The 12,859-nt window shown below is 38.9% G+C and overlaps 1 long non-coding RNA gene across 2 annotated transcripts in view; it reads right to left on the reverse strand.

Annotated features, from left to right (window-relative positions):
• Nucleotides 1-3,029: 3,029 nt before the first annotated feature.
• The window catches only part of LOC143678263 (uncharacterized), a 338,248-nt gene continuing 328,418 nt past the window's right edge, over nucleotides 3,030-12,859 (reverse strand). For both annotated transcript variants that reach the window (XR_013173126.1, XR_013173127.1), the window contains exons 3-4: nucleotides 4,592-4,686; nucleotides 3,030-3,140 (exon numbers count right to left, since the gene is read on the reverse strand). This is a non-coding gene — a long non-coding RNA (uncharacterized LOC143678263). The remainder of the gene's footprint in view (nucleotides 3,141-4,591; nucleotides 4,687-12,859) is intronic.

A 12,859-nucleotide genomic window follows, 5' to 3' on the forward strand; every position in this document is an offset into this window, starting at 1 on the left:
TTGTTCTGCTCACTCTCCCTGAATCTCCTTCTTTCTCCAAAATGTTTCCTCTTTTATAGGACTCCAATAAACCAATCAAGACCACCCAAATGGGTGGAGACATGTTGTCACCTAATCCAGTTTAACAACCACTCTTGACTAAATTACATCATCCAGGGAGATGATCTGATTACAGTTTCAAACATACAGTATTGAATAGGGATTATTCTACCTTTATGTAATGGGATTTTGATTAAAACATGGCTTTTCTCAGGGGCATACTTCCTTTCAAACCACCACAGGAAGGAAAAGTGATATATTTAGGATGGTGAGATAAGGAGGGGTTTTTAAATTTTGTATTCTGATATTAGTGCTTCTACTAAAAGAAGGGGTGATATGGAATAATTGGAGGAAAAAGATAATGGAGGAAGATAGGTCTGGTCAAAAGGAGATTAGTGTGTAAGGATGAGAGAGATTATGGTCAGAAGAAGGGATTTTTGAGAGACTAAAATCCTGAGAGGCTGAACAGCTCCATGTTGGGATTAGGGGTGAAGGTGTTCTGGGGTCAGTGAACAAAGCTGAGGTCCCTGGAGCTGAGTCCTGAGACCAGAGCCTAGAAAGTATCATCAACACAGATCTTCAGAGGAAGACAAAGGGCTCAGAATCCTCACTGAGGCTGCGCAAGTACAGCAAGCAAGCTGTGGACATTGTCAGTCCAGACAGAAAAACTGATGGGGAAGGGGAGGAGCAAATGCACAGCATGTTCTTCAAAGGACACTAATGACACTATGTCAGGCAAAGGGGCAATATTGTTATTAGAGGAAAAGCTTCCACAAATTAGTTTCTTCTAAGACCCTTTTTTAAAGCAAAGGAAATATGGGAAACCCTTTATGCACACAGAAACACAAATGGCTTATAAGCCTTTGAAAGAATGACAAGATAATCCATTTTCCATTTAGCAGACACTTAACAATGAAAATATTCAATGGTTTGAAATTGAGGTGAAATAAATACTCTTAAACACCACTTGTGTGAACATAAATTGGTACAACTTATCCAGAAAGAAATTTAACAGCATATTTTAAGAGGTTTAAAATGCCCACATCAATTGATCCAAGGATTCCCTTCCAGGGACACAACTTGTATTAAAAGTGCAATTTTAGTTGTCCAAAACTAAAACCAAAAGCTATAGGCTGAGCCCCTAGTCTTGGGGTTTGTTCACATGAAACTTAACCCTACAAAGGATAGGTTAAGTCTACTTAAAATTTAGGCCTAAGAGTCACCCCCAAGAGAGCCTCTTTTGTTACTCAGATGTGGCCCCTCTCTCCAGCCAACAGGACGAGCAGTCTCACCACCCTCCCCATCTCTGTATGGGACACGACTGCCAGGAGTGTGGACCTTCCTGGCAACATGGAACAGAGATCCTGGAATGAGCTGAGACTCAGCATCAAGGGACTGAGAAAAACCCTAGAATGAGCTGAGAATTAACATCAAGGGATTGAGAGAAACTTCTCGACCGAAAGGGGGAAGAGTAAAATGAGACAAAGTGTCAATGGCTGAGAGATTCCAAACAGAGTTGAGAGGTTATCCTGGAGGTTATTCTTACACATTAAGTAGATATCACCTTGTTGTTCAAGATGTAGTAGAGAGCTGGAGGGAATTGCCTGAAAATGTAGTGCAGTGTTCCAGTAGCCGTGTTTCTTGATGATGATTGAACAATGATATAGCTTTCACAATGAGACTCTGTGAATGTGAAAACCTTATGTCTGATGCTCCTTTTAGCTACTATATCAACAGAAGAGTAGAACATATGGAATAAAAATAAATAATAGGGGGAACAAATGTTAAAATAAATTCAGTTTGAAAAGTGGTAAATGAAAGTGAGGGGTAAGGGGTAAAAAAAAAGTGCAATTTTATAAAATCAGTGGGATTAAGTGAGGTGAAACATGGTTGAGGAGCACTACTAGAGTTATATATATAACAAACAGGTTAACAACAAGAATGACAGTCACATCATCTCAGGGAGAAGGAACCTTGATATTTAGTTATATTTACAAAAAGGTCCTGAAAGATTTTCCTCTAGTGAAAAAATGAACAAGATGGTTGAATTGTAGACAACGTATGGGTATGTCTTTATTCAATGAAAACCACCGACTGCCTCTGAGCCAGGTACTATCTAGGTTTTGGGGATACAGCAGGAATTTATCAAATACAGCTCACAGTCTAGTCACAGGAGACAGATAGCAACATATAATAAGCACAAAGTGAATCTGGTGATGTTAGGAGGGAAACTGTATGCTGAGGAAGCAGAGAGACCGGGAGCTGTTAGAAACGAGTTGGATGACGGAATGTGTAAAGGTGCTAGTGAGCAACAGAGAGCAGCTTCTACAGCACAAGGGCACTGTGTGCTCCATGTGCATCTGGAGTCAGACTGGAAGATTCTCATTTACTGCTTTTATGGGAAAAAGAGTTTCTAGATACATGAAAATATTTCTAGAACACAAGCTGTTGCAAGTTGCCAGACTCAGTAGTAAAGGAAATACTCTCCTGTAGATTGAACAGTTGAATTTTTAAAGGACTAGCTGCTGACCATGACAAAACTCAATGTGCAGTAGGAGGTCTTACCCCAGACTTTCTTCTTTATGAAGGGGTTCGAAACAGACCTCAGTTCTTCCCAGTTTACATTCCCTGATAACAAAGGAAAAAAGATACCAAGTGAAATTTAATTTTTAAAAACATTTCTTTTGCCAATGCTAAGCTTTCTTCTTAAGCAAAAGTTTAGTCTCTGAACACTGTATAAGAACATTAAAAATTTTGTTATTTCTGCAACATAGAAAAATAAACTACATTTATACTTAACCTGAGAAACTGAAGTTGTTCCAGAGTTTAATCTGTGATAAAAAGAGTTAAGTCACAAAAGTGGAATTCCCAGGAATGGGGCTTTATGTTGTTATCTGATTTGAATGCCTGATTTCCCAAAACCCCGTCTCATCACCCAGCCCTGGAGAAGTGGGAAGGTCGAGTGTTGAATGAGCAGCCTACCTGAGATGCTGCTGGGGGTTCCGTAAGAGCCTGCCTGGATGCCTATTTTCCATGGTCCAGGCTCTGAGGAAGGATGGGGACAGGCCGACAATCTCCGAGAAAGAGGGTAAGGTCATGACCTAGAAAATGAAACAGATACTTCCCCAATAACTTAAAAAGGCACTCTTAACATACTGCTTTAGGGAAAACATGAAGCACTAAATATTGATATCAGAGACAAAGAGAAACTTGAGTAATGATAGAACCTATTAAAAAAAAAACACAGGAGAGCAGGCAACGGTGGCTCAGTTGCAGAGTTCTTGCCTGTCATGCCAGAGACCCAGGTTTGATTCCCAGTGCTTGCCCTTGTAAAAAAAAAACATACACACACACAACAAACAAACAAACAAACAAACAAAAAACATAGGAATATCTCTAAAAAATTGAAATAATCCTGAGCAATTTTTGTATTCCTATCCACTAAATCAGATCTACAGGTAAGTAGATCTTTTACTTCTAAATCTGAGCCCAAAGCTCCTTTTTAATTATTATGTTAAAAAAATGAAGCTTAATTTCTGAGTTTACCAGAATAGAAGCTCTTAAAAAAAAGGCATTGGTTGGTACTTATATAATTCCTCAACACTGCTTGTCTTGCTAATGAAATGTATTTCAAAATCAAAATTATCTTTGGATTCAACTGTTATGCCCAAATTGATGTGCTCTAGTTCTGTAGGAGTAGATGCCTTTAAGGATTATCTACTAAAATTGCCAATATTCACCCATGTTATTTTTTTGCCAAAGAAACCAGGAATTTCATATCTTTCAACCTAAAGTAAGGAAAAAGTCTTCCCACTTTTTCTCATGAGAATAAGACCATTAGCTTTTTTTTGAGGATGGTTATTTCATACATTTAGGACACACGGGAAAAGTCAAATATCAATGACTGAATCATATTATACATCCCCACTTTTTTCCCTTCAAGAGGAAGAAGGGATTTTCATTTCAGTCCAGTGATATTAAGATGTTTCTTCAACATTTTGCATTTTACTTAATCCAGTCTTTTCATTTGGACAAAACATTCCTTTTGCTATGAATGTTAATGAATAAGAAAACAATATAATATCTGGTTTAACATTCTAACATAAAAACTGATATTCTGATCTCCAAGGAAATCAATAAAAAAACTTTTAACTAGCAACATTTAACATACGGATCACAATGATAAAAAAGCAACATAAATAAAGGAGTAAAGTGAATTCTTTACAAATGTTTCAGTAACCATGTTTCCCCCCAAAATCAAAATGAACATAAGTCACAAGCTGCTGAGGACAGATTCAAATGAAAGCACAGCATGCCTGTCAGGGAGGAATACATGAAAGCCACAAGGGTAGCTGGGAGAAACATATACCAGGGAGAAGTCTGAGTCATGTGTTTGTGTGGCCTATTGGGTACTTAGCAGTGAACATGACATATAACAAATGCCACAACAGAACAAACTGTAATTGAGGGAAAAGGAAATAGAAGAAGACATTAATATCTCACTGGAAGAAGCCATGTCACCACTAATGTAGTCTGTGGTCAGAAGTCTAACCTGAAACTTCAGGTCCACCAAGGCAGCATCTTCTGAGATTTCTACGTCACCCAAGTAGTGGAAGGCAACTTCCTCGTGCACGTTGCCAGGAGCACCTTCACAGAAACAGAACTGGATGTTAGAAAGAAGCTTTAAACGCATTCCTTACCTATTTCTGAAATATATGCCATGTTCTGATATTGTAAGTAGGTTTATTAAGAGTCTGTTCAATGAATTTCAAATGAGTGTCTTGAACTTGCTCCCTCATGACTTCCAAAGTGAGGAAGCACTGTCTGGAAATGGTCAGGGTGCATGATTTTTGTAGAATTTCATGTTTTTCTCACAATCAAGGATTTGAGGAGCTTTACATTTGTTCTGTTTACCTAGAATGCTATTTTCCATACTCTTGCTTTCTTCATACAGGATTCTGCTGACCAATCTATATGAAATAGGTCACCCCTCCTTTTTCTTTATATTACCTACTTGTTTCTTTCTCTCATAACACTCCAACGTGTTACTGTTTTGTTAGTTGGTTTTCCTTGTGTATGGGTATGTTTTTTGTCTTTTTAAATCTATCTGCTCCAAAGCATATGCCTTTCAAGAGGGGTGGGCCATAAACTTGCTCCTCTCTCAGGACTACCACAGTCAATGCCCAAGAGAAAGTCACTGGACAAATAATTCCTTGGCAACAACAAAGGCTTTTCCTTGTGCTAAAAAAAAGGAAAGCGAATGCTCTCATCTAAAACTCTGTATATAAGAATTGGTAACTAATTCATAACTCGGAATATTTCCACTCACTTTTACTTTAAAAATGTCTTTGTTTATTGTTGTACATCCTGTTAATACACAATAAGAAATTCTATACAGATTATAAGAAATTAAGTGAAAAAGCTCTGTTCATGTATGGTTGGCTCTTCTCGTGCCTTAAGGACACTACAGACTGGCACTACCCAAAAGATACTTTTAGGAAATTCTAAAGAATGAAATGTAGTTCCCATATGTTATAATCTAGAAATACAACCAAAAAATTTAAACTTGTTCTTTTACTTTCATGGAGTAAATTTTAAAATGATTAAAAACATTAAAAAATTTGTATCCAACTCTATATGTAATTATTCTGTCACCAAAACGGTTTAGATTTAATTAACTTAAACAAATGTAATCCAACCAAGAAATAACTTTATGCCAATCTCATAGCTAATTCAATCATCAAATTTTTTATTAATTAAAAAAATTAACAACACAACATTTAGAAATCATTCCATTCTACATATACAATCAGTAATTCTTAATATCGTCACATAGATGCATATTCATCTTTTCTTAGTGCATTTGCATCGATTTAGAAAAAGAAATAGAAAGACAACAGAAAAAGAAATAAAATGATAATAGAGAGAAAAAAATAAAAGAAAAAGAAAAAGAAAAAAAAACACTATACCTCAGATGCAGCTTCATTCAGTGTTTTAACATAATTGTATTACAATTAGGCAGTATTGTGCTGTCCATTTCTGAGTTTTTACATTCAGTCCTGTTGCATAATCTGTATCTCTTCAGCTCCAGTTACCCAATATCTTACCCTATTTCTAATTCCTGATGGTCTCTGTTACTGATGAAATTCTCCAAATTCATTCACTAATGTCAGTTCATATCAGTGAGACCATACAGTATTTGTCCTTTTGTTTCTGGCTAATCTCACTCAGCATAATGTCCTTAAGGTTCATCAATGTTGTTACCTACTTCATAACTTTATTCTGTCTTACAACTGCATAATATTCCATTGTATGTTTATACCACAGTTTATTTAGCCACTCCTCTCTGTTGGTGGACATTTTGGCTGTTTCCATCTCTTTGCAATTGTAAATAATGCTGCTATAAACATTGGTGTACAAACACTCGTTTGTGTCCTTGCCTTCATGTCCTTTGAGTAAATACCTAGCAATGGTATTGCTGGGTCATATGGCAATTCTATATTTAGCTTTTTGAGGAACCAACAAACTCCCTTCCACAGTGGTGTACCATTTGACATTCCCACCAACAGTGCATAAGTGTGCCTCTTTCTTCACATCCTCTCCAGCACTTGTCATTTTCTGTTTTATTGATAATGGCCATTCTGGTGGGTGTGAGATAATATCTCATTGTGGTTTTGATTTGCATTTCTCTAATAACCAAGGAAGTTGAGCATCTCTTCATGTGCATTTTGGCCATTTGTATTTCCTCTTCTGAGAAGTGTCTGTTCAAGTCTTTTACCCATTTTGTAATTGGGTTGGCTGTCTTTTTGTTGTTGAATTGAACAATCTCTTTATAAATTCTGAATACTAGACCTTTATCTGATATGTCGTTTCCAAATATTGTCTCACATTGTGTAGGCTGTCTTTTTACTTTCTTGACCAAGTTCTTTGATGCACAAAACTGTTTAAATTTGAGGAGTTCCCAGTTGTTTATTTATTTCTTCAGTGCTCTTGCTTTGGGTGTAAGTCTAGAAAACTGCCTCCTAGTATAAAATTTCTAAGATATTTCCAAGATTCTTGATTCTGGGTCTGGGTTGAAGTTTCTCTTTGGGCATGGCCACTGTTTGTTTTGCTCTGCCTACAGGGAGCTCTGGCAGTCTTCTGTCGGCAGCAGACAACACCAGGACCTTGGGACCAAACAGGAGACCTAACCCAGCCAGAAATCCCACAGGGAGGCAGACTCTTGCAATGACATCTCAGCAAAATGTGTAGTATACATCACAGTGACTGAGGGTTGAAGCCAAAAGAATGGAGCCTAGCAGCAAACTCTATGCCATTTCTGACCCCTCTTCCCTTAGACCCAGGGTGAATGTCCCCTCCATTAGGGATGGCCCCTCGACACCTTAAGGAAAAAAAGTTTTCCTTGTGTTCTGTAAGACTCAGGATCCCTCAATACCAAGATGTATCAAAGGGTTGGGGCAACATTTCCTAGATTAATCAGGTCTGAAGCTGAGTAGTAATTATTTGAGGCTCTTTTGAGGTTCATGGTTACTTTTGTGAATATTCCGGGATTCCTGTCCCAAATGGTTGGCAGAAGATAAAAAAAATGGGACTCTTGTCCGTGAAAATCGTGTTTTATTTGATATTTTTGTTTCCTCATTGATGCTGTGTTATATAAGCTATTTGTTATGCAATCTCCACCTGTGCTGGTTTGAAACTGTTATGTACCCCAGAAAAGCCATGTTCTTTTAATCCTAATCCAGTCTTGTGGGGCAGACCTATTGTAGGGTATGATCTTTTGGTTAGGTTGTTTTCATGAAGATATGACTATGTCCATTCAAGGTGGGTCTTAATTAGTTTGTTGGAGTTCTTAAAAGAGCTCACAGATAGAGAAAGAGCTCAGAGCTGATACAGAGAGCAGAAAGATGAAACCAGGACACAGACATTTGGAGATTATTAGCTAAGAGATGAAATCCAGAGTTTGCCCTAGAGAAGATAAGTGAGGATCCACAGAGACTTGGAGAAAAAGCCACTGGAAAATGGAGCTGACAGAGCTGTTTTAAACCAGAAGTTGGGGGAGAGGGCCAGTAGATGTCACCAAGTGACTTCCCCTGTGCCAGAGGAACCTAGAAGCAATAGGTCTTTCTTGAGTGAAGATATCCTCTTATTGATGCCTTAATTTGGACATTTTCATGGCCTTAGAATTGTATTTAGTAAATCCCCTTTGTAAAAAGCCAATCTATTTCTGCTTTTTTGTATTCCGGCAGCTTTAGCAGACTGAAACACCACCCAAGTGATTTTTAAATAAAGATCATGTTTATCCATGGGTTATTGTTTTGAATTGCTAAGGCTACTGAAATGCAATATATCAGAAATGGATTGGCTTTTCCGAAGGGAATTTGTTGAGTTACAAGTTTACAGTTCTAAGGCCTCTGATGAAAGGCCAATGGCATTTGAGGTTTCTCTGATACTGGAAAGTCACATGATGATGTCTGCTGGCCCTTCTGGTTTGTTGCTTTTAGCTTTTGATTCTAGTGGCTTTCCCTCTCTAAGTATCTATGGGTCCTCACTTAGCTTCTCTGGGGCAAACTCTGGATTTCATCTCTTAGCTTAGCATCTCCAAATGTCTATGTCCTGGTTTCATCTTTCTTCCCTCTGTATTGACTCTGACCTCTCTCACTCTCTAAGCTCTTTTAAAGATTCCAGTAAACTAATTAAGACCCACCTTGAGTGGGCAGGGTCACATCATCATGGAAATAATCTAATCAAAAGTTCTCATCCAAAGTCTCAGCCTTGCTGCTGGAGCCCCCCAGAGATGGCTGAACCCTGTCTGCTGTTGCCACCTACTGCAGACGCAGAAGATCTAGTTGCGGGGATAGCTTCAGCCGGTTGCGCAGCCGGGCGGTTTCGGCTCCAGACTTCGGGTGGTTCGGGGGCGAGCTCGCTGGGATATAACCTGTGGTAAGCAGGGCCTGCTTGCCCGGAGGCAAGGGGTCTAAAGGACTTGAGCCAGAGGCCAATTAATCAGTACAAAGCTTCTTTATTGTTACATGGGACAAGCTTAGGTACCGAAGCGGCTCAAGTGCGCTAGAGACCCCGAGGCTACAGGGAGCTTAGGTTATATACAGTTGCACAAGGGGGGGGAGTAGGGGAGAGGGTAGGGGGTTCGGAGAGCCAATTACACAAGCTAAAAGGTAGTTGCTAGGCAAGGGCGGCAGAAGATAGCTAGAGGCAAGGACAGAATAACAAGAAGGCTTGTAGTTTTGAGATAAGCTACTGAGACGGGAGGTTTCTGACGAGAGGGGGAAGGGAGAACAGTGAGTTAGGCTACAGACATGAGAGGCAGGGAGAGAAGGTAGAAATGATTAAGAATTTTTAAGTATGACTAGGCTCCAATCCCTGAGAAATATGCCACATCTAGTCTTGGATAAAAATGAGCTGGTACAGAAGGCCAAACTGGCAGAACAGCTGAGTGATATGATGACATGACAGCCTACATGAAATCTGAAATTGAGCAAGGAACTGAATTATTCAATGAGGTGAGAGATCTTCTCTCAGTTGCTTATAAAAATGTTGTCAGAAACTCTGTAGGTCATCGTGGAGGGTTGTCTCAAGTATTGAGCAAAAGATGGAAGGTGCTGAGAAAAAAACAGCAGATAGCTCAAGAATACAAAGTAAAAATGGAGACTGAGTTAAGAGATATATGCAATGATGTACTGTCTCTTTTTGAAAAATTCCTGGTACCCAGTGCCTCACAAGCAGAGAGAAAAGTCTTCTATTTGATAATGAAAGGAGAGTACTGTTGTTATTTGGCTGAGGTTGCTGCTGATGATGACAAGAAAGTAATTTTGGATCAGTCTCAACAAGCATACCAAGAAGCATTTAAATCAGTGAAAGGAAATGCAACAACCGCATCTTATCAGAAGGGGTCTAGCCCTTAACTTTTCTATTATGAGATTCTTAATTCCCTGGAGAAAGCCTGTTGTCTTGCAAAGAAGGCTTTTGATGAAGCCATTGCTGAACTTGATACATTAAGTGAAGAGTCATACAAAGACAGTGTAGAAGCCAAGAGTTTAAAGCAAGACCTACAGAATTTGTTGCAAGCTGCTGGCCTCGGGATGGCAGCGGTAAACTGTGGCGATTGTTATGTAGAGCAGTCTGGGAGGAAGAGAATGTTTACCCAAAACAGTTATGTTAAGTATGAAGGACACTGTGAGATAAGAATCTTGCTCCCTCAGGAAATGCCTGCATATCTATTGACATCCTGTGGTATATAACTAGGATCTGGTTGAGAATAAAGTTGTCTGAAGTCTGTCTGAAGTAAACTCAAGCTTCAGACCCCCTGAGCCCGTCTGTGTCTTTCTTTCTTTCTTTCTTCCTTTCTTTCTTTCTCATCATTCCTTAATATCCTTCGAGCTCCGTTTCTACAGGAAGCAACAAGACAGCATGCTAATAATGCAATTACTGAGAGACAAATTGGCATTGTGGACATCAAATACCCAAGGAGACAAAACCTAAGCAGGAGAGGGAGGGGGAAATTAACTGGCCTTCCCACTCTTGTCTGCCTCATTCTAAAATTTGCACAGTAGACCATTTGTCATCCATACTGTCCCACAAATAGTTTTTTATTTACGATTTATGACAGATTTATGTTACTTCTATTTGAATTTCTTTATGTCCTATGTGGTTTTTATGTTTAATATTAGGAGAGTAGAGCCAGTTAACATTTAGAGAGTTATTTGCTTTCATACGAAGTGGCCAATATGGGGATGTGGAACTTTTAAACAAGTTATAATAAATGTTTGCTGTAGTACTTTTGGTACGTAGTAGCTTCCCAAGGGCCAGTGTTAAAACTGCTTCCAAGTCTAAGCAAAGAAAACTGCTCTAAATTGTTTTGTCCTGGTGGGGGATAAAAGGGATCATTGGTTCTAGTCATGGGTGTAGTTACTATTTTTTTTAACTTTTTTATTGCATAGTATAGCATATATACAAAATGAAGAAATAAAAAAGCAATTGTTTTCAAAGTAGTCAACAAGTAGTACAGGACAGATCTCAGAGTTTGTCATGGGCTACCATACAATCCTCTCAGATTTTTCCTTCTAGCTGCTCCAGAATATAGGAGGCTAGAAGGCTTAAATATTTTTTTATCATCACAATTGACTTTCTTCCTTCTTTTTTCATGAAAAATAACTGTGCTGGTTTGAAAGGATGTATGGCCCCTAGAAAAGCCATGTTTTAATCTAAATCCCATTTCATAAAGGCAGAATAATCCCTATTCAATACTGTGTGTTTGAAACTGTAATCAGATTATCTCCCTGAAGATGTGATTAAATCAAGAGTGGTTATTAGGCTGGATTAGGTGATGACATGTCTCCACCCCTTTGGGTGGATCTTGATAAGTTTCTGGATTCCTATAAAAGAGGAAACATTTGGAGAAAGGAAAATTGGAGAGAGCAGAGAATGCTGCAGCACCACAAAGCAGAGAGTCCACGAGCCAGTGACCTTTGGAGATGAAGAAGGAAAATGCCACCCAGGGAGCTTCTTGAAACTGAAGCCAGGCGAGAAAGCTAGCAGATGACGCTGTGTTCTCCATGTGCCCTTCCAGCTGAGAGAGAAGCCCTGAGTTGTTTGTCATGTGCCTTCTCACTTGAGAGAGAAACCCTGAACTCCATCGGCCTTCTTGAACCAAGGTATCTTTCTCTAGATGCCTTGGATTGGACATTTCTATAGACTTCTTGTAATTGGGACATTTTCTCGGCCTTAGAACTTTAAACTAGCAACTTATTAAATTCCCCCTTTTAAAAGCCATTCTGTTTCTGGTATATTGCATTCTGGCAGCTAGCAAACTAGAACAATAACATATCTACAAAAAAGCAATAAATTTCAAAGCACAGCACTACAATTAGTTGTAGAACATATTTCAGAGTTTGACGTGCGTTACAATTCCACAATTTTAGGTTTTTACTTCTAGCTCTTCTAAGATACTGGGAACTAAAAGAAATATCAACTTAATGATTCAGCATTCATATTCATTTGTTAAATCCTATATTCACTGTATAACTCCACCATCACCTTTGATCTTTCCATCCCTCTCTTTAGGGGTGTTTGGGTTTTGGCCACTCTAACTTTTTCATGTTGGAAGGGTCTCCCACTATGGAATCTTATATATTGCCGTAGGTGTTCTTTAGGATTTGCTGGTATAGTTCTGGTTGGGGTTTGGCAGGTTGCAGTAGGTAGCAATGTCTAACTGAAGTTTGCGTAAGATCAACCTCCAGAGTAGCCTCTTGACTCTATTTGAACCTCTCTGCCACTGATACTTTATTGTTAGACTTCTTTTCCCCCTTTTAGTCAAGATGGGAGAGCAAAGATCTTGAGTGTGAAATCCCACCAAATTTTTCCCAGCAGAGGAAGTTTGAGGAAGTTTGTAAAAATGCCTCACTGATGCACTGAGGAAATGATGGGCAGAATAGACAAACTCTCCGAAGATTAGGAACCTCTAGTCATCTCTGTCAATTGAACAGAAATGAAAGAACTGCCCAAATGGAAATAATAGTAACTTCCCTGTAGGCAGGGCTAATTTCATGCGCATGCAACCTGTGCCGTCACACAGGATCCCATACTCAAAATGGCCCCACATTTACTTAATGCTCTGCTTGGAATTCTGAATAATTTGTTAACAAGGAGCCGTGTTCAGGTTCCTGCCATTTATGTAGACAGTCCTCCTTTCATAGTTTTTCTGAGGGTTGAATGAATTAATACAAATAAAACATGTAAAATGATTTCAGGCACCACAATTAGCTTAGTAATATCAGTTGCTGTTACGTCTTCTTCCTCCTTCTCC

This window comes from Tamandua tetradactyla, chromosome 3 (assembly GCF_023851605.1).
Source record: "Tamandua tetradactyla isolate mTamTet1 chromosome 3, mTamTet1.pri, whole genome shotgun sequence".
In the NCBI taxonomy this organism is placed as follows: Eukaryota; Metazoa; Chordata; class Mammalia; order Pilosa; family Myrmecophagidae; genus Tamandua; species Tamandua tetradactyla.